Raw genomic sequence first — 22,398 nt, 5'->3', positions numbered from 1 at the left:
CACCACAACAACAACAACAGCTGACGGCACCAACACCACAACAACAACAGCTGACGGTACCAACACCACAACAACAACAACAGCTGACGGCACCACCACCACAACAACAACAACAACAGCTGATGGTACCAACAGCGCAACAACAACAACAACAACAGCTGACGGCACAAACACCACAACAACAACAACAGCTGACGGCACCAACACCACAACAACAACAGCTGACGGTACCAACACCACAACAACAACAACAGCTGACGGTACCAACACCACAACAACAACAACAACAGCTGACGGCACCAACACCACAACAACAACAACAGCTGACGGTACCAACACCACAACAACAACAGCTGACGGCACCAACGCCACAACAACAACAGCTGACGGCACCAACACCAAAACAACAACAACAACAGCTGACGGTACCAACACCAAAACAACAACAACAACAGCTGACGGCACCAACACCAAAACAACAACAACAACAGCTGACGGCACCAACACCAAAACAACAACAACAACAACAGCTGACGGTACCAACACCAAAACAACAACAACAACAGCTGACGGTACCAACACCACCACAACAACAACAACAGTTGACGGCACCAACACCACAACAACAACAACAACAGCTGACGGCACCAACACCACAACAACAACAACAGCTGACGGCACCAACACCACAACAACAACAACAGCTGACGGCACCAACACCACAACAACAACAACAGCTGACGGCACCAACACCACAACAACAACAACAGCTGACGGCACCAACACCACAACAACAACAACAGCTGACGGCACCAACACCACCACAACAACAACAACAACAGCTGACGGCACCAACACCACAACAACAACAACAGCTGACGGCACCAACACCACAACAACAACAACAGCTGACGGCACCAACACCACAACAACAACAACAACAGCTGACGGCACCAACACCACAACAACAACAACAACAGCTGACGGCACCAACACCACAACAACAACAACAGCTGACGGCACCAACACCACAACAACAGCTGACGGCACCAACACCACAACAACAACAACAGCTGACGGCACCAACACCACCACAACAACAACAACAACAGCTGACGGCACCAACACCACAACAACAACAACAGCTGACGGCACCAACACCACCACAACAACAACAACAGTTGACGGCACCAACACCACAACAGCTGACGGCACCAACACCACAACAACAACAGCTGACGGTAGCAACACCACAACAACAACAACAACAAGAACAGCTGACGGCACCAACACCACAACAACAACAACAACAGCTGAAGGCACCAACACCACCACAACAACAACAACAGCTGACGGTAGCAACACCACCACAACAACAACAACAAGAACAGCTGACGGCACCAACACCACCACAACAACAACAACAGCTGACGGTACCAACACCACAACAACAACAGCTGACGGTAGCAACACCACAACAACAGCAACAACAAGAACAGCTGACGGTACCAACACCACAACAACAACAACAGCTGACGGCACCAACAACAACAGCTGACGGCACCAACACCACAACAACAACAGCTGACGGCACCAACATCACAACAACAACAACAGCTGACGGCACCAACACCACCACAACAACAACAACAGCTGACGGTACCAACACCACAACAACAACAACAACAACAACAACAGCTGACGGCACCAACACCACAACAACAACAACAACAGCTGACGGCACCAACACAACAACAACAACAGCTGACGGCACCAACACCACAACAACAACAGCTGACGGCACCAACATCACAACAACAACAACAGCTGACGGCACCAACATCACAACAACAACAACAGCTGACGGCACCAACACAACAACAACAGCAGCTGACGGCACCAACACCACAACAACAACAACAGCTGACGGCACCAACATCACAACAACAACAACAGCTGACGGCACCAACACAACAACAACAGCAGCTGACGGCACCAACACCACAACAACAACAACAGCTGACGGTACCAACACCACAACAGCTGACGGCACCAGCACCACATCAACAACAACAACAGCTGACGGCACCAACATCACAACAACAACAGCTGACGGCACCAACACAACAACAACAGCAGCTGACGGCACCAACACCACAACAACAACAACAACAACAGCTGACGGTACCAACACCACAACAGCTGACGGCACCAACACCACATCAACAACAACAACAGCTGACGGTACCAACACAACAACAACAACAGCTGACGGCACCAACACTACAACAACAACAGCTGACGGCACCAACACCACAACAACAGCTGACGGCACCAACACCACCACAACAACAACAACAGCTGACGGCACCAACACCACAACAACAACAACAGCTGACGGCACCAACACAACAACAACAACAACAGCTGACGGCACCAACACAACAACAACAACAGCTGACGGCACCAACACCACAACAACAACAACAGCTGACGGCACCAACACCACAACAACAACAACAGCAGACGGCACCAACACAACAACAACAACAGCTGACGGCACCAACACCACCACAACAACAACAACAGCTGACGGCACCAACACCACAACAACAACAACAGCTGACGGCACCAACACCACAACAACAACAACAGCTGACGGCACCAACATCACAACAACAACAGCTGACGGCACCAACACAACAACAACAACAACAACAGCTGACGGCACCAACACCACTACAACAACAACAACAGCTGACGGCACCAACACCATAACAACAACAACAACAGCTGACGGCACCAACACCATAACAACAACAACAACAGCTGACGGCACCAACACCACCACAACAACAACAACAGCTGACGGCACCAACACCATAACAACAACAACAACAGCTGACGGCACCAACACCACAACAACAACAACAGCTGACGGTACCAACACCACAACAACAACAGCTGACGGCACCAACACCACCACAACAACAACAACAGCTGACGGCACCAACACCACATCAACAACAACAGCTGACGGCACCAACATCACAACAACAACAGCTGACGGCACCAACACAACAACAACAACAACAACAGCTGACGGCACCAACACCATAACAACAACAACAACAGCTGACGGTACCAACACCACCACAACAACAACAACAACAGCAACAGCTGACGGTACCAACACCATAACAACAACAACAACAGCTGACGGCACCAACACCACAACAACAACAGCTGACGGTACCAACACCACAACAACAACAACAACAGCTGACGGCACCAACACCACAACAACAACAACAACAGCTGACGGTACCAACACCACAACAACAACAGCTGACGGCACCAACACCACAACAACAACAGCTGACGGCACCAACACCACCACAACAACAACAACAGCTGACGGCACCAACACCACAACAACAACAACAACAGCTGACGGTACCAACACCACAACAACAACAGCTGACGGTACCAACACCACAACAACAACAACAGCTGACGGTACCAACATCACAACAACAACAACAGCTGACGGCACCAACACCACTACAACAGCAACAGCTGACGGCACCAACACCACAACAACAACAACAGCTGACGGCACCAACACCACAACAACAACAATAACAGCTGACGGCACCAACACCACAACAACAACAACAGCTGACGGCACCAACACCACAACAACAACAATAACAGCTGACGGCACCAACACCACAACAACAACAACAGCTGACGGCACCAACAACAACAACAACAGCTGACGGCACCAACACCACAACAACAGCAACAGCTGACGGCACCAACACCACAACAACAACAACAGCTGACGGCACCAACACCACAACAACAACAATAACAGCTGACGGCACCAACACCACAACAACAACAGCTTACGGCACCAACAACAACAACAACAGCTGACGGCACCAACACCACAACAACAACAACAGCTGACGGCACCAACACCACTACAACAGCAACAGCTGACGGCACCAACACCACAACAACAATAACAGCTGACGGCACCAACACCACAACAACAACAACAGCTGACGGCACCAACACCACAACAACAACAGCTGACGGCACCAACATCACAACAACAACAACAGCTGACGGTACCAACAACAACAACAACAGCTGACGGCACCAACACCACAACAACAACAGCTGACGGCACCAACATCACAACAACAACAACAGCTGACGGCACCAACAACAACAACAACAGCTGACGGCACCAACACCACAACAACAACAGCTGACGGTACCAACATCACAACAACAACAACAGCTGACGGCACCAACACCACAACAACAACAACAGCTGACGGTACCAACACCACAACAACAACAACAACAACAACAGCTGACGGTACCAACACCACAACAACAACAACAACAACAGCTGACGGTACCAACATCACAACAACAACAACAACAACAACAGCTGACGGTACCAACACCACAACAACAACAACAACAACAACAGCTGACGGTACCAACACCACAACAACAACAACAACAACAGCTGACGGTACCAACATCACAACAACAACAACAGCTGACGGTACCAACACCACAACAACAACAACAACAACAACAACAGCTGACGGTACCAACACCACCACAACAACAACAACAACAACAACAGCTGACGGCACCAACACCACATCAACAACAACAACAACAACAGCTGACGGCACCAACACCACATCAACAACAACAACAGCTGACGGCACCAACATCACAACAACAACAGCTGACGGCACCAACACCACATCAACAACAACAACAGCTGACGGCACCAACATCACAACAACAACAACAGCTGACGGCACCAACATCACAACAACAACAGCTGACGGCACCAACACCACATCAACATCAACAACAGCTGACGGCACCAACATCACAACAACAACAACAGCTGACGGCACTAACATCACAACAACAACAACAACAGCTGACGGCACCAACATCACAACAACAACAACAGCTGACGGCACCAACACCACATCAACAACAACAACAGCTGACGGCACCAACATCACAACAACAACAACAGCTGACGGCACCAACATCACAACAACAACAGCTGACGGCACCAACACCACATCAACAACAACAACAGCTGACGGCACCAACATCACAACAACAACAACAGCTGACGGCACCAACACCACTACAACAGCAACAGCTGACGGCACCAACACCACAACAACAACAACAGCTGACGGCACCAACACCACAACAACAACAATAACAGCTGACGGCACCAACACCACAACAACAACAACAGCTGACGGCACCAACACCACAACAACAACAATAACAGCTGACGGCACCAACACCACAACAACAACAACAGCTGACGGCACCAACAACAACAACAACAGCTGACGGCACCAACACCACAACAACAGCAACAGCTGACGGCACCAACACCACAACAACAACAACAGCTGACGGCACCAACACCACAACAACAACAATAACAGCTGACGGCACCAACACCACAACAACAACAGCTTACGGCACCAACAACAACAACAACAGCTGACGGCACCAACACCACAACAACAACAACAGCTGACTGCACCAACACCACTACAACAGCAACAGCTGACGGCACCAACACCACAACAACAATAACAGCTGACGGCACCAACACCACCACAACAACAACAGCTGACGGCACCAACACCACAACAACAACAGCTGACGGCACCAACATCACAACAACAACAACAGCTGACGGTACCAACAACAACAACAACAGCTGACGGCACCAACACCACAACAACAACAGCTGACGGCACCAACATCACAACAACAACAACAGCTGACGGCACCAACAACAACAACAACAGCTGACGGCACCAACACCACAACAACAACAACAGCTGACGGTACCAACATCACAACAACAACAACAGCTGACGGCACCAACACCACAACAACAACAACAACAACAACAGCTGACGGTACCAACACCACAACAACAACAACAACAACAGCTGACGGTACCAACATCACAACAACAACAACAACAGCTGACGGTACCAACACCACAACAACAACAACAACAACAACAGCTGACGGTACCAACACCACAACAACAACAACAACAACAGCTGACGGTACCAACATCACAACAACAACAACAGCTGACGGTACCAACACCACAACAACAACAGCTGACGGTACCAACACCACCACAACAACAACAACAACAACAACAGCTGACGGCACCAACATCACAACAACAGCTGACGGCACCAACACCACAACAACAACAACAACAACAACAGCTGACGGTACCAACACCACAACAACAACAACAACAACAACAGCTGACGGTACCAACACCACCACAACAACAACAACAACAACAACAGCTGACGGCACCAACACCACATCAACAACAACAACAGCTGACGGCACCAACACCACATCAACAACAACAACAGCTGACGGCACCAACATCACAACAACAACAGCTGACGGCACCAACACCACATCAACAACAACAACAGCTGACGGCACCAACATCACAACAACAACAACAGCTGACGGCACCAACATCACAACAACAACAGCTGACGGCACCAACACCACATCAACATCAACAACAGCTGACGGCACCAACATCACAACAACAACAACAGCTGACGGCACTAACATCACAACAACAACAACAACAGCTGACGGCACCAACATCACAACAACAACAACAGCTGACGGCACCAACACCACATCAACAACAACAACAGCTGACGGCACCAACATCACAACAACAACAACAGCTGACGGCACCAACATCACAACAACAACAGCTGACGGCACCAACACCACATCAACAACAACAACAGCTGACGGCACCAACATCACAACAACAACAACAGCTGACGGCACTAACATCACAACAACAACAACAGCTGACGGCACCAACATCACAACAACAGCTGACGGCACTAACATCACAACAACAACAACAGCTGACGGCACCAACACCACAACAACAACAACAGCTGACGGCACCAACATCACAACAACAACAACAGCTGACGGCACTAACATCACAACAACAACAACAGCTGACGGCACCAACATCACAACAACAGCTGACGGTACCAACACCACAACAACAACAGCAGCTGACGGCACCAACATCACAACAACAGCTGACGGCACCAACACCACAACTACAGCCTCACCCCCCCCCCCCCCCCAGTGCATCAAGTCTATTCATAAACCATATTTATTATTATTCTAAACATGCTAAATCACCAAACACTGAGGTGACTGTGACTCATCACTCACTCATGCGAGAGAAGAGAGGAGGAGGAGGAGGAGAGAACCTTCACATCAGCTGCACATCTTACGCCTCCACCAGACACAATAAGCTTGCCAAGGTCAGTATTCTGCATGTCATAGTTGGCAACACTACAGACCATGGCATCGTAGGGGTGTTAAAGAACTTAACGTTCAAGCAGGTTTCAAAATGACCAAATTCGCTGAAGATGATACTTACTTAATTGCCTAAGAGCCACTAACACTAGTGGCCTCGACGAGGACAGGAAGCCGGCTCTTTATCGAAGGTCCCCCATTTGCCTTGATGATCTTTTCCAGTTGAATTTTGAGAGTTAAGAGAGTTTTGACTTTCGCGGCTTGGGCGGGTAGGCGGTTCCATGGGTTAATAATCCTGTGGGTGAAAACGCATCTCCTGTTCTCAGTCCAATACTGTTTCTTGTATAGCTGGAAACCGTTGCTCCTTGTTTGTGTTAAATCTGATCTTTTGAAGAAAGTTTCAATGAGATCAGCCCTGTCATGTCTGTCCTGCAGTGTTGTTAGTCCTGTGGCCCTTAACCGTTCCTGATACATGAGACTTTCAGATTTGTTCTGTCTCATTTCTGATAGCATCAGAAATATTTGAGGCAAATAAACTTGCAAGAGGCAAAACAAATTTTGCCTCTTTAGTTTTTATTGTAAACTAGCTGTACCCGGCCACGCGTTGCTGTGGCTCAGCAATGCATGTGTGTTGCTGAGCCTCAACAACCTTCCCTTATCCCCCAGTCCTCCCCACCATTCCCCTATCCCCTCATCCTCCCAACCATTCCTCGCTCCCCCGTCCCATCGTCCTCCCAACCATTCTCCCCTCCACACCCCCTCCTCTCGTCCTCCACACCATTTCCCTCCCCCGCCCCTTTCTCCTCCCCACCATCCCCCACCCCAGCGTCCCCTCGTCCTCCTAACCATTCCCCACTCTACCGCTCCTTCATCCTCCCTACCATTCCCCACTCTTGTCTGTTTCTGCAAGTGTGAGTTACAATTAAGGCTCGTGTTCTCTCACATAAGTGAATTGTGTCAAAGAAAACGAACTTCTGGTCTGTGGGTCATCTAGTGCAATTGGGTCATTGGGGGAAATAGCTCCGGCTACCAATGACTTTTAATTGTCTGGTGGTCATGTGGTCAGAGTACTGGACTTGTCAAGGGGTTCAGAGCCCCTGTCAGTCTAAGGTTTGAACCTTTAACGAGAGGAGTTCCTTCTGATATATACATCGTCACAGTCACAGCTATATATAACTGTGACGTTGTCACAGCTCGAGAAAGATTTGGTTACAAGTATCTCTGGCAGTTCGGCTTGGATAGATGAAGGAGTGAGAGACGTGTAGACAGACAGGGACATCAGAGTAGTGAGACACAAATAGCACAAATAGGTGAGTACACACACACACACTAGAGCATTAAATCTTAAAACTGTGTAAAAATGTAGGCATTTAAAGATTAAACTCCCGCCACATGAAATAGCAACTATACTATTGTATTATATTATATTATATATATATATATATATATATATATATATATATATATATATATATATATATATATATATATATATATATATATATATATTTGTGAGGGTACCACCTCTGGTGCCAATGTGGGGACCCATAGCCTCGGAGAAGAAAATAAAAAGTATTCAGAGGAGACCTTGTGGTTTCTCACTGAACACTAATATTATCTTCTCCTACCACCCCCATTCTTTTGTATGTACACATATATATTTACTTTATTTGAACTTTGTTACAAAAAAGGAGTTACATATGGGTTACAAAGATGGTTATCATAGGTTGTCGAGTTCCTCCAGCTCCTCAGATGGTGGGCAGGAACCCTGGATGCAGTGTGCATTTCCCCTCTGTATCGCCACACTGAGGCGCTGGAAAAGAAAGCTTGCAGCTCTTGGGTCCCTTGTCGTTTCAATGAGCCTAGAACCCAGATCCTTCAAAAAACTGGTAGCACTTTTACCCCAGGCGCCGAGTATCTCAGAAGCAATGGGGACAAAATTGTAGTGATGATCCAGTTCTCTATACTTACGATATATATATATATATATATATATATATATATATATATATATATATATATATATATATATATATATGTATATATATATATATATATATATGATTATATATATATATATATATATATGATTATATATATATATATATATATATATATATATATATATATATATATATATATATATATTAGTATATTTTGGTAGCAGTCTTTCCTGTAGACATATATTATTAAATATGACCGAAAAAGTAAGATTAATAATTCTAACACGAATTTTCTCAATCTTTCGTACATTACGCTTCACTGTTGGAGGTAAATCAAAAATCAATTCTCCAAAATTCATTTTTATTTCTAGTCTGACGCGACACGGGCGCGTTTCGTAAAACTTATTACATTTTCAAAGACTTTAGTTCACAAATACACAACTGAATAGAACTTACGTATCTCCGATTTTATATCTACATTTGAGTGAGGTGGAAGGGGTGATGTGGCATTAACACAAGACAGAACAAAGTGTGGTATTAATAGGGTATTAATTTCATCAACACAAGACAGAACACGAAACAATGGATATTGAATAGAAGTGTTTGTAGAAAGCCTATTGGTCCATATTTCTTGATGCTTCTATATTGGAGCGGAGTCTTGAGGTGGGTAGAATATAGTTGTGCAATAATTGGCTGTTGATTGCTGGTGTTGACTTCTTGATGTGTAGTGCCTCGCAAACGTCAAGCCGCCTGCTATCGCTGTATCTATCGATGATTTCTGTGTTGTTTACTAGGATTTCTCTGGCGATGGTTTGGTTGTGGGAAGAGATTATATGTTCCTTAATGGAGCCCTGTTGCTTATGCATCGTTAAACGCCTAGAAAGAGATGTTGTTGTCTTGCCTATATACTGGGTTTTTTGGAGCTTACAGTCCCCAAGTGGGCATTTGAAGGCATAGACGACGTTAGTCTCTTTTAAAGCGTTCTGTTTTGTGTCTGGAGAGTTTCTCATGAGTAGGCTGGCCGTTTTTCTGGTTTTATAGTAAATCGTCAGTTGTATCCGCTGATTTTTGTCTGTAGGGATAACGTTTCTATTAACAATATCTTTCAGGACCCTTTCCTCCGTTTTATGAGCTGTGGAAAAGAAGTTCCTGTAAAATAGTCTAATAGGGGGTATAGGTGTTGTGTTAGTTGTCTCTTCAGAGGTTGCATGGCTTTTCACTTTCCTTCTTATGATGTCTTCGACGAAACCATTGGAGAAGCCGTTATTGACTAGGACCTGCCTTACCCTACAGAGTTCTTCGTCGACTTGCTTCCATTCTGAGCTGTGGCTGAGAGCACGGTCGACATATGCGTTAACAACACTCCTCTTGTACCTGTCTGGGCAGTCGCTGTTGGCATTTAGGCACATTCCTATGTTTCCTTAGTGTAGACTGCAGTGTGGAAACCTCCGCCCTTTTCCATGACTGTTACATCTAGAAAGGGCAGCTTCCCATCCTTTTCCATCTCGTAAGTGAAACGCAGCACGGAACTCTGCTCAAATGCCTCCTTCAGCTCCTGCAGATGTCTGACATCAGGTACCTGTGTAAAAATGTCGTCAACATACCTGCAGTATATGGCCGGTTTCAAGTTCATGTCGACTAAGACTTTTTGCTCTTTAGTACAAGCTTGGAGTAGTTTCCTCAGAATATTTTCTGGTATGTCAAGAGGAGTACAGGCTGGATCACGATACACTCTGTCGGCTATCATTCCGATTGTCTCGTCCACATGTACGTTGGTAAACAGCGATTCTACGTCCAACGAGGCTCTTATCCCTGTGGCCCGTGACAGTGTATCGTGATCCAGCCTGTACTCCTCTTGACATACCAGAAAATATTCTGAGGAAACTACTCCAAGCTTGTACTAAAGAGGCACCCTTCTTGAGCCCGGATGGGCACATGTATAAGCAAGTAGATGGGGTCGCCATGGGTTCTCCCCTAGGTGTCCTGTTTGCAAACTTCTACATGGGTACCATCGAGCAAAAAGTCTTAGTCGACATGAACTTGAAACCGGCCATATACTGCAGGTATGTTGACGACATTTTTACACAGGTACCTGATGTCAGACATCTGCAGGAGCTGAAGGAGGCATTCGAGCAGAGTTCCGTGCTGCGTTTCACTTACGAGATGGAAAAGGATGGGAAGCTGCCCTTTCTAGATGTAACAGTCATGGAAAAGGGCGGAGGTTTCCACACTGCAGTCTACACTAAGGAAACAAACATAGGAATGTGCCTAAATGCCAACAGCGACTGCCCAGACAGGTACAAGAGGAGTGTTGTTAACGCATATGTCGACCGTGCTCTCAGCCACAGCTCAGAATGGAAGCAAGTCGACGAAGAACTCTGTAGGGTAAGGCAGGTCCTAGTCAATAACGGCTTCTCCAATGGTTTCGTCGAAGACATCATAAGAAGGAAAGTGAAAAGCCATGCAACCTCTGAAGAGACAACTAACACAACACCTATACCCCCTATTAGACTATTTTACAGGAACTTCTTTTCCACAGCTCATAAAACGGAGGAAAGGGTCCTGAAAGATATTGTTAATAGAAACGTTATCCCTACAGACAAAAATCAGCGGATACAACTGACGATTTACTATAAAACCAGAAAAACGGCCAGCCTACTCATGAGAAACTCTCCAGACACAAAACAGAACGCTTTAAAAGAGACTAACGTCGTCTATGCCTTCAAATGCCCACTTGGGGACTGTAAGCTCCAAAAAACCCAGTATATAGGCAAGACAACAACATCTCTTTCTAGGCGTTTAACGATGCATAAGCAACAGGGCTCCATTAAGGAACATATAATCTCTTCCCACAACCAAACCATCGCCAGAGAAATCCTAGTAAACAACACAGAAATCATCGATAGATACAGCGATAGCAGGCGGCTTGACGTTTGCGAGGCACTACACATCAAGAAGTCAACACCAGCAATCAACAGCCAATTATTGCACAACTATATTCTACCCACCTCAAGACTCCGCTCCAATATAGAAGCATCAAGAAATATGGACCAATAGGCTTTCTACAAACACTTCTATTCAATATCCATTGTTTCGTGTTCTGTCTTGTGTTGATGAAATTAATACCCTATTAATACCACACTTTGTTCTGTCTTGTGTTAATGCCACATCACCCCTTCCACCTCACTCAAATGTAGATATAAAATCGGAGATACGTAAGTTCTATTCAGTTGTGTATTTGTGAACTAAAGTCTTTGAAAATGTAATAAGTTTTACGAAACGCGCCCGTGTCGCGTCAGACTAGAAATAAAAATGAATTTTGGAGAATTGATTTTTGATTTACCTCCAACAGTGAAGCGTAATGTACGAAAGATTGAGAAAATTCGTGTTAGAATTATTAATCTTACTTTTTCGGTCATATTTAATAATATATATATATATATATATATATATATATATATATATATATATATATATATAAATATATATATATATATATATATATATATATATATATATATATATATGTCGTACCTAATAGCCAGAACGCACTTCTCAGCCTAATATGCAAGGCCCGTTTTGCCTAATAAGCCAAGTTTTCCTGAATTAATATTATTTCTCTAATTTTTTTCTTATGAAATGATAAAGCTACCCATTTCATTATGTTTGAGGTCAATTTTTTTTATTGGAGTTAAAATTAACGTAGATATATGACCGAACCTAACCAACCCTACCTAACCTAACCTAACCAATCTTTATAGGTTAGGTTAGGTTAGGTAGCCGAAAAAGTTAGGTTAGGTTAGGTTAGGTAGGTTAGGTAGTCGAAAAACAATTAATTCATGAAAACTTGGCTTATTAGGCAAATCGGGCCTTGCATAGTAGGCTGAGAAGTGCATTCTGGCTACTAGGTACGACATATATATATATATATATGTCGTACCTAGTAGCCAGAACGCACTTATCGGCCTACTATGCAAGGCCCGATTTGCCTAATAAGCCAAGTTTACCTGAATTAAGTTATTTTCTCTATTTTTTTCTTATGAAATGATAAATCTACCCATTTCATTATGTATGTTGTCAATTTTTTTTATTGGAGTTTAAATTAACGTAGATATATGACCAAACCTAACCAACCCTACCTAACCTAACCTAACCTATCTTTATAGGTTAGGTTAGGTTAGGTAGCCGAAAAAGTTAGGTTAGGTTAGGTTAGGTAGGTTAGGTAGTCGAAAAACAATTAATTCATGAAAACTTGGCTTATTAGGCAAATTGGGCCTTGCATAGTAGGCTGATAAGTAAGTTCTGGCTACTAGGTACGACATATATATATATATATATATATGTCGTACCTAATAGCCAGAGCGCACTTCTCAGCCTAATATGCAAGGCCCGATTTGCCTAATAAGCCAAGTTTTCATGAATGAATTGTTTTTCGACTACCTAACCTACCTAACCTAACCTAACCTAACTTTTTCGGCTACCTAACCAAACCTAACCTATAAAGATAGGTTAGGTTAGGTTAGGTAGGGTTGGTTAGGTTCGGTCATATATCTACGTTAATTTTAACTAAAATAAAAAAAAATGACCTCATACATAATGAAATGGGTAGCTTTATCATTTCATAAGAAAAAAATTAGAAAAAATATATTAATTCAGGAAAACTTGGCTTATTAGGCAAATCGGGCCTTGAATAGTAGGCCAAAAAGTGAGTTCTGGCTACTAGGTACGACATATATATATATATATATATATATATATATATATATATATATATATATATATATATATATATATATATGTCGTACCTAGTAGCCAGAACGCACTTCTCAGCCTACTATGCAAGGCCCGATTTGCCTAATAAGCCAAGTTTTCATGAATTAATTGTTTTTCGACTACCTAACCTACCTAACCTAACCTAACTTTTTCTGCTACCTAACCTAACCTAACCTATAAAGATAGGTTAGGTTAGGTTAGGTAGGATTGGTTAGCTTCGGTCATATATCTACGTTAATTTTAACTCCAATAAAAAAAAATTGACCTCATACATAATGAAATGGGTAGCTTTATCATTTCATAAGAAAAAAATTAGAGAAAATATATTAATTCATGAAAACTTGGCTTATTACGCAAATCGGGCCTTGCATAGTAGGCCAAAAAGTGAGTTCTGGCTACTAGGTACGACATATATATATATATATATATATATATATATATATATATATATATATATATATATATATATATATATATATGCAACAATGATCACAAAAACACTGATCCAAGTATGCAGAATAACCACATATGAATGTTATATGTTCATATGTGGTTATTCTGCATATATATATATATATATATATATATATATATATATATATATATATATATATATATATATATATATACATATAATCACTGGGATTCGTGATCCCAAATTTGTGGAAGGAGCTGGTCTGTGGGACACTCTTGCTAATTCACACACTCGACCAACTTTTCCAAACGACGGTAAACAGGCCTAATGGGATAGCCCCATAGCGGAAAACATCGCCAAAGCATTGCTGGAGGCAGCTTCGGAGAAGAACAGAGCGCGTCTCCTAGCTGTGCAAGCGCCCCATGCCGGGGACTTCCTGTTGGCAGTCCCTAATTCCTCCCTGGGCACCCGCCTGGACCATCGGGCCCTAAGTATTGGTGTTGCCCTGCGCCTTGCCGCCACCGAACGCCGGTGTATTTGCGGCCATGCACGGGCAGACCAATACGGCAGCCATGGTCTCATCTGTCGTAAGACACAGGGAAAGATTGCCAGACATGAAGCAGTCAATGACATCATCAAGAGAAGATTGGCTTCAGCTGGGTGTCCAGCACAAAGGGAACCTCAGTTGTGCAGACCTGACAACAGCCAAAAACGCCTAGATGGAGTCACCCTGCAGCCATGGAGGTAAGGTAAACAGGTCGTATGGGATTACACATGTGCTTCCACATTGGCTGATACCTATCTATGTTACAGCTCAGCAGAGGGAGGTGGGGAAGCCACCTTCAGGGAGACCCAGAAAATCAACAAGTACAGAGACTTAGAACATTGTTACAGGTTCGTGCCGATAGGCTCTGAGACTCTGGGTGCCTGGGGTAAATGTGCACTTAAGTTCCTAAAGGAGGTGGGTGAGGAACTCATTGGGAAAACTAGAGATCCACGAGCGGGCAGTTTCCTGTTCCAGCGCCTCAGTGTCGCAGTTCAGAGGGGGAAATACGTGTTGTATCCTGGGTACGCACCCAACCTCCGAGGAGCTGGACGAGGTCTTAGAACGCTGATTGTTATATATATATATATATATATATATATATATATATATATATATGTGTGTGTATTCTGTGTATTCTCTGTAAATGTAGCATTGCATTAAAATAAAACAAAATAAAATAAAACAAAACATACAAAAAAATAATAGAGGTGGTAGAAGAAAAAATTAAAGTGTTCAGTTAAAATCCATAAGATCTTCTCTGAAAGCTCTTTGTTTTCTTCTTCGAGGATTGACTGCTGAAGACTGCTGCTACCAAAATATACTAATTCATAGCAGACTGCTGCTGCTATGAAAGACTGCTACCAAAATATACTAATATATATATATATATATATATATATATATATATATATATATATATATATATATATATATATATATATATATATATATATATATATATATATATATATGTGTGTGTGTGTGTGTGTATATCACGAAAATAAACACGTGATTAAGAATGTGACAATGTCAGACCACGGAGGAAAATGAAACAGGAATTTCCTTAAGTACTTTCGTATATTAAATACATCTTCAGAAGGAATGAAGGAATACATCTTCATTCCTTCTGAAGATGTATTTAATATACGAAAGTACTTAAGGAAATTCCTGTTTCATTTTCCTCCGTGGTCTGACATTGTCATATATATATATATATATATATATATATATATATATATATATATATATATATATATATATATATATATATATATATATATATATATATTATATATTTATAACTATTTAAACTACATATATATATATATATATATATATATATATATATATATATATATATATATATATATATATATATATATATATATATATATATATATATATATATATATATATATATATATTAGTATATTTTGGTAGCATTCTTTCCTGTAGACATATATTATTAAATATGACCGAAAAAGTAAGATTAATAATTCTAACATGAATTTTCTCGATCTTTCTTATGTTTCTTTTCACTGTTGATCGGTAATTGAAAAATCAATTCTCCAAAATTCATTTTTATTTCTAGTCTGACGCGACACTTGAGCGCGTTTCGTAAAACTTATTACATTTTCAAAGACTTTAGTTTACACACACGCAACTGAACTATAACTGAATAGAGCTTAAACATCTTCGATTTTTTATACCTGCATTTGGGTGAGGTGATATGTTACAACAGTTTTGGATGAGGTGAAAACAAACTTTCAACATAAGACAGAACTCGAAATAATAGGTATTGAAGGTAAGAATGGAAGTAATTGCAGAGGGCCTATTGGCCCATATTTCTTGATGCTTCTATATTGGAGCGGAGTCTACCCACTTCAAGACTCCGCTCCAATAGAGAAGCGTCAACGCCCTAAAGTTGACGCCCTAACAAGGGCGTCAACTTTATCATGTTCCTGGAGGCCAGTGTGAGAGGAAGCCTACAACACTATGATTGTAGCCCCCATATTATATATATATATGCATATCTATGTCTGGCTTCGAAGACAACCCCGTTATTAGTTTACGGTAAACTATTTAATACTAGTAGGGAGTAAAGCGAGTCCGAAATAATCAAACGAGCTACTTCAATGTTTTCAATATTAGACAAGGACTTGCAAGATGGATGCCCAGGTACTGACTCGGTATTCTTCTGGGTTGTGGTAGCAATGGGGCTGGTGAACAATAACAGCACTTCCTGCCCTCCAGATACCTGTATTGAGCGATCCGTCAGTGTATATGGTCTGTATGATGTTGTTTTTGTTTGTTGACTGTGTATATGTTCTGGGAATCAAGGAATTACAGCAAGCTGAGCATGAGGGTTGTTTCTGATTACTTTCTTAAAAATGTGATAATACTGGAATCTCTATATATGTACCTACTAGGTTTCGCTGAAGATGAGCATAAAACAAATCCAGTGAGTTAAAAGCAACTACACCACATTCACAAGAAAAATGCATTTTCTTCCGACGTAAATGGGGAAACTTAATTAAATGCGATGACTATATATTTGTGGTTGCTGGGAAGAAAACGGGAAGCTCAGGAGGGCTGTGCCTGTGAGTGAACACTGCTCAGTCAACCTCCAGCCGTCGGAGGGGAAGGTTCGCGCTTTCTGCTAATCCGTCTCGACTGCTTCGTAAGTTTTAATTATTTTATTGTTTAAACTCCTAAAATTTAGGTCGGTGATTTATTTACGCTGAAGAATTTGACATTAATTATAGCTATTTTAGTTTTTAAATATTGATCATTATCAATATTTAAAGTGGTCATTACAACCGATCGGAGTGGTCGGGTTGTTCCCATAACATCATTCTTAGCAATGTTTTTCAAACCTCTGTGACATTACACAGTGAGAAATGTGGCTATGGTCACCTGGACACTTGTTGTTTACCAGTATTGAAAGACATGGGTGTTGCCCGCTCATTCCTGATGTCATTGTGCCAATTACCCTATCCACTTCCGGACAATGAATGGGTATGAGGTGCATAATAAATGACTAAACTCGTATAATGTGTATAGGCCTTGTAGGGGGTGGCAGGGGGGGGTGTGTTGAGGGAAGGGAAAGGGTGTGACAGGCTAATGTCACGCACCACTGGAAGAGGAATGTGGGACAGTAATTAAGAGGATACACAGAAGCAAGGAACAGTAGGAGAGGGGACATAGACAAGGACTGAAACTATTCCAGCGTGTAACTGGAAATAAAAATAATTCCATGGTCTGACATTACTGAGGTTTGGGAACAGAGTCGCGACCCATGCAGTAAGCCCAGAGAGAACTAAATAAAGACCTTGAACACGTTTGGCGCTGACTTGTACTTGTGCACTAGTTCTTCCTGAACCCCGGTCTGTGCCGCCGACGTAGTCCACGCCCATATCACCGCCACCCCCCCCCCCCACGGGATGGGTCCTGGGGGGGGGGATGCACGGCAGGCCACTGGATGGGTCCTGGGGTGGGGGGGGGGATACACGGCCGGCCACTGGATGGGTCCTGGGGTGGGGGGGGGGGGATGCACGGCCGGCCACTGGATGGGTCCTGGGGTGGGGGGGGGGATGCACGGCCGGCCACTGGATGGGTCCTGGGGTGAGGGGGGGATGCACGGCCGCCAACGGGATGGGTCCTGGGGTGGGGAGGACGCACGGCCGCCCACGGGATGGGTCCTGGGGTGGGGAGGACGCACGGCCGCCCACGGGATGGGTCCTGGGGTGGGGAGGATGCACGGCCGCCCACGGGATGGGGGGGAGATGCACGGCCGCCCACGGGATGGGTCCTGGGGTGGGGGGAGATGCACGGCCGCCCACGGGATGGGTCCTGGGGTGGGGGGGAGATGCACGGCCGCCCACGGGATGGGTCCTGGGGTGGGGGGGAGATGCACGGCCGCCCACGGGATGGGTCCTGGGGTGGGGGGGAGATGCACGGCCGCCCACGGGATGGGTCCTGGGGTGGGGGGGAGATGCACGGCCGCCCACGGGATGGGTCCTGGGGTGGGGGGGGGAGATGCACGGCCGCCCACGGGATGGGTCCTGGGATGGGGGGGAGATGTACGGCCGCCCACGGGATGGGTCCTGGGGTGGGGGGGAGATGCACGGCCGCCCACGGGATGGGTCCTGGGGTGGGGGGGAGATGCACGGCCGCCCACGGGATGGGTCCTGGGGGGGGAGAATGCACGGCCGCCCACGGGATGGGTCCTGGGGGGGAGAATGCACGGCCGCCCGCCCGCTGGATGGGTCCTGGGGGGGAGAATGCACGGCCGCCCGCCCGCTGGATGGGTCCTGGGGGGGAGAATGCACGGCCGCCCGCCCGCTGGATGGGTCCTGGGGGGAGAATGCACGGCCGCCCGCCCGCTGGATGGGTCCTGGGGGGGAGAATGCACGGCCGCCCGCCCGCTGGATGGGTCCTGGGGGGGGAGAATGCACGGCCGCCCGCCCGCTGGATGGGTCCTGGGGGGGAGAATGCACGGCCGCCCGCCCGCTGGATGGGTCCTGGGGGGGAGAATGCACGGCCGCCCGCCCGCTGGATGGGTCCTGGGGGGAGAATGCACGGCCGCCCGCCCGCTGGATGGGTCCTGGGGGGGAGAATGCACGGCCGCCCGCCCGCTGGATGGGTCCTGGGGGGGAGAATGCACGGCCGCCCGCCCGCTGGATGGGTCCTGGGGGGGATGCACGGCCGCCCGCCCGCTGGATGGGTCCTGGGGGGGATGCACGGCCGCCCACTGGATGGGTCCTGGGGGGGATGCACGGCCGCCCACTGGATGGGTCCTGGGGGGGATGCACGGCCGCCCACTGGATGGGTCCTGGGGGGGGGTGTGCACGGCCCCCCACGGGATGGGTACGGGGTGTGCACGGCCCCCCCTCCACGGGATGGGTACGGGGTGTGCTCGGCCCCCCCCTCCACGGGATGGGTACGGTGGTGTGTGCACGGCCCCCTCCCTCCACGGGATGGGTACGGTGGTGTGCACGGCCCCCCTCCACGGGATGGGTATGGGGGTGTGCACGGCCCCCACGGGATGGGTCCGGGGGTGTGCACGGCCCCCCCTCCACGGGATGGGTACGGGGTGTGCACGGCCCCCCCCCTCCACGGGATGGGTACGGTGGTGTGTGCACGGCCCCCCCTCCACGGGATGGGTACGGTGGTGTGCACGGCCCCCCCTGCACGGGATGGGTACGGTGGTGTGTGCACGGCCCCCCTCCACGGGATGGGTATGGGGGTGTGCACGGCCCCCACGGGATGGGTCCGGGGGTGTGCACGGCCCCCCCTCCACGGGATGGGTACGGTGGTGTGTGCACGGCCCCCCCTCCACGGGATGGGTACGGTGGTGTGTGCACGGCCCCCCCTCCACGGGATGGGTACGGTGTGTGCACGGCCCCCCCCCCTCCACGGGATGGGTACGGTGTGTGCACGGCCCCCCCCCTCCACGGGATGGGTACGGTGGTGTGTGCACGGCCCCCCTCCACGGGATGGGTATGGGGGTGTGCACGGCCCCCACGGGATGGGTCCGGGGGTGTGCACGGCCCCCACGGGATGGGTCCGGGGGTGTGCACGGCCCCCTCGGGATGGGTCCGGGGGTGTGCACGGCCCCCCTCCACGGGATGGGTATGGGGGTGTGCACGGCCCCCGCGGGATGGGTCCGGGGGTGTGCACGGCCCCCCCTCCACGGGATGGGTCCGGGGGTGTGCACGGCCCCCCCTCCACGGGATGGGTACGGGGTGTGTGCACGGCCCCCCCCCCTCCACGGGATGGGTACGGTGGTGTGTGCACGGCCCCCCCTCCACGGGATGGGTACGGTGGTGTGCACGGCCCCCCCTCCACGGGATGGGTACGGTGGTGTGTGCACGGCCCCCCTCCACGGGATGGGTACGGTGGTGTGTGCACGGCCCCCCTCCACGGGATGGGTATGGGGGTGTGCACGGCCCCCACGGGATGGGTCCGGGGGTGTGCACGGCCCCCCCTCCACGGGATGGGTACGGTGGTGTGTGCACGGCCCCCCCTCCACGGGATGGGTACGGTGTGTGCACGGCCCCCCCCTCCACGGGATGGGTACGGTGTGTGCACGGCCCCCCCCCCCTCCACGGGATGGGTACGGTGGTGTGTGCACGGCCCCCCTCCACGGGATGGGTATGGGGGTGTGCACGGCCCCCACGGGATGGGTCCGGGGGTGTGCACGGCCCCCACGGGATGGGTCCGGGGGTGTGCACGGCCCCCTCGGGATGGGTCCGGGGGTGTGCACGGCCCTCACGGGATGGGTCCGGGGGTGTGCACGGCCCCCGCGGGATGGGTCCGGGGGTGTGCACGGCCCCCGCGGGATGGGTCCGGGGGTGTGCACGGCCCCCGCGGGATGGGTCCGGGGGTGTGCACGGCCCCCGCGGGATGGGTCCGGGGGTGTGCACGGCCCCCGCGGGATGGGTCCGGGGGTGTGCACGGCCCCCGCGGGATGGGTCCGGGGGTGTGCACGGCCCCCGCGGGATGGGTCCGGGGGTGTGCACGGCCCCCGCGGGATGGGTCCGGGGGTGTGCACGGCCCCCGCGGGATGGGTCCGGGGGTGTGCACGGCCCCCGCGGGATGGGTCCGGGGGTGTGCACGGCCCCCGCGGGATGGGTCCGGGGGTGTGCACGGCCCCCGCGGGATGGGTCCGGGGGTGTGCACGGCCCCCGCGGGATGGGTCCGGGGGTGTGCACGGCCCCCGCGGGATGGGTCCGGGGGTGTGCACGGCCCCCGCGGGATGGGTCCGGGGGTGTGCACGGCCCCCGCGGGATGGGTCCGGGGGTGTGCACGGCCCCCGCGGGATGGGTCCGGGGGTGTGCACGGCCCCCGCGGGATGGGTCCGGGGGTGTGCACGGCCCCCGCGGGATGGGTCCGGGGGTGTGCACGGCCCCCGCGGGATGGGTCCGGGGGTGTGCACGGCCCCCGCGGGATGGGTCCGGGGGTGTGCACGGCCCCCGCGGGATGGGTCCGGGGGTGTGCACGGCCCCCGCGGGATGGGTCCGGGGGTGTGCACGGCCCCCGCGGGATGGGTCCGGGGGTGTGCACGGCCCCCGCGGGATGGGTCCGGGGGTGTGCACGGCCCCCGCGGGATGGGTCCGGGGGTGTGCACGGCCCCCGCGGGATGGGTCCGGGGGTGTGCACGGCCCCCGCGGGATGGGTCCGGGGGTGTGCACGGCCCCCGCGGGATGGGTCCGGGGGTGTGCACGGCCCCCGCGGGATGGGTCCGGGGGTGTGCACGGCCCCCGCGGGATGGGTCCGGGGGT

General features: G+C 48.7%; 2 protein-coding genes across 2 annotated transcripts in view; one reads left to right on the top strand and one right to left on the bottom strand.

Annotated features, from left to right (window-relative positions):
* LOC138366799 (uncharacterized protein in mobD 3'region-like) overlaps window positions 1-22,398 on the bottom strand; it is a 61,988-nt gene that overhangs the window by 26,952 nt on the left and 12,638 nt on the right. The gene's annotated exons all lie outside the window — the stretch shown is intronic.
* LOC123755367 (glutathione S-transferase 1-1) overlaps window positions 17,648-22,398 on the top strand; it is a 52,062-nt gene continuing 47,311 nt past the window's right edge. The window contains exon 1 of the mRNA XM_045737924.2: window positions 17,648-17,791. The gene's annotated coding sequence lies outside the window, so the exon portion shown is untranslated. The remainder of the gene's footprint in view (window positions 17,792-22,398) is intronic.

This window comes from Procambarus clarkii, chromosome 20 (assembly GCF_040958095.1).
Source record: "Procambarus clarkii isolate CNS0578487 chromosome 20, FALCON_Pclarkii_2.0, whole genome shotgun sequence".
Classification (NCBI taxonomy): Eukaryota; Metazoa; Arthropoda; class Malacostraca; order Decapoda; family Cambaridae; genus Procambarus; species Procambarus clarkii.
This window is presented reverse-complemented; position numbering and strand designations above follow the sequence as displayed.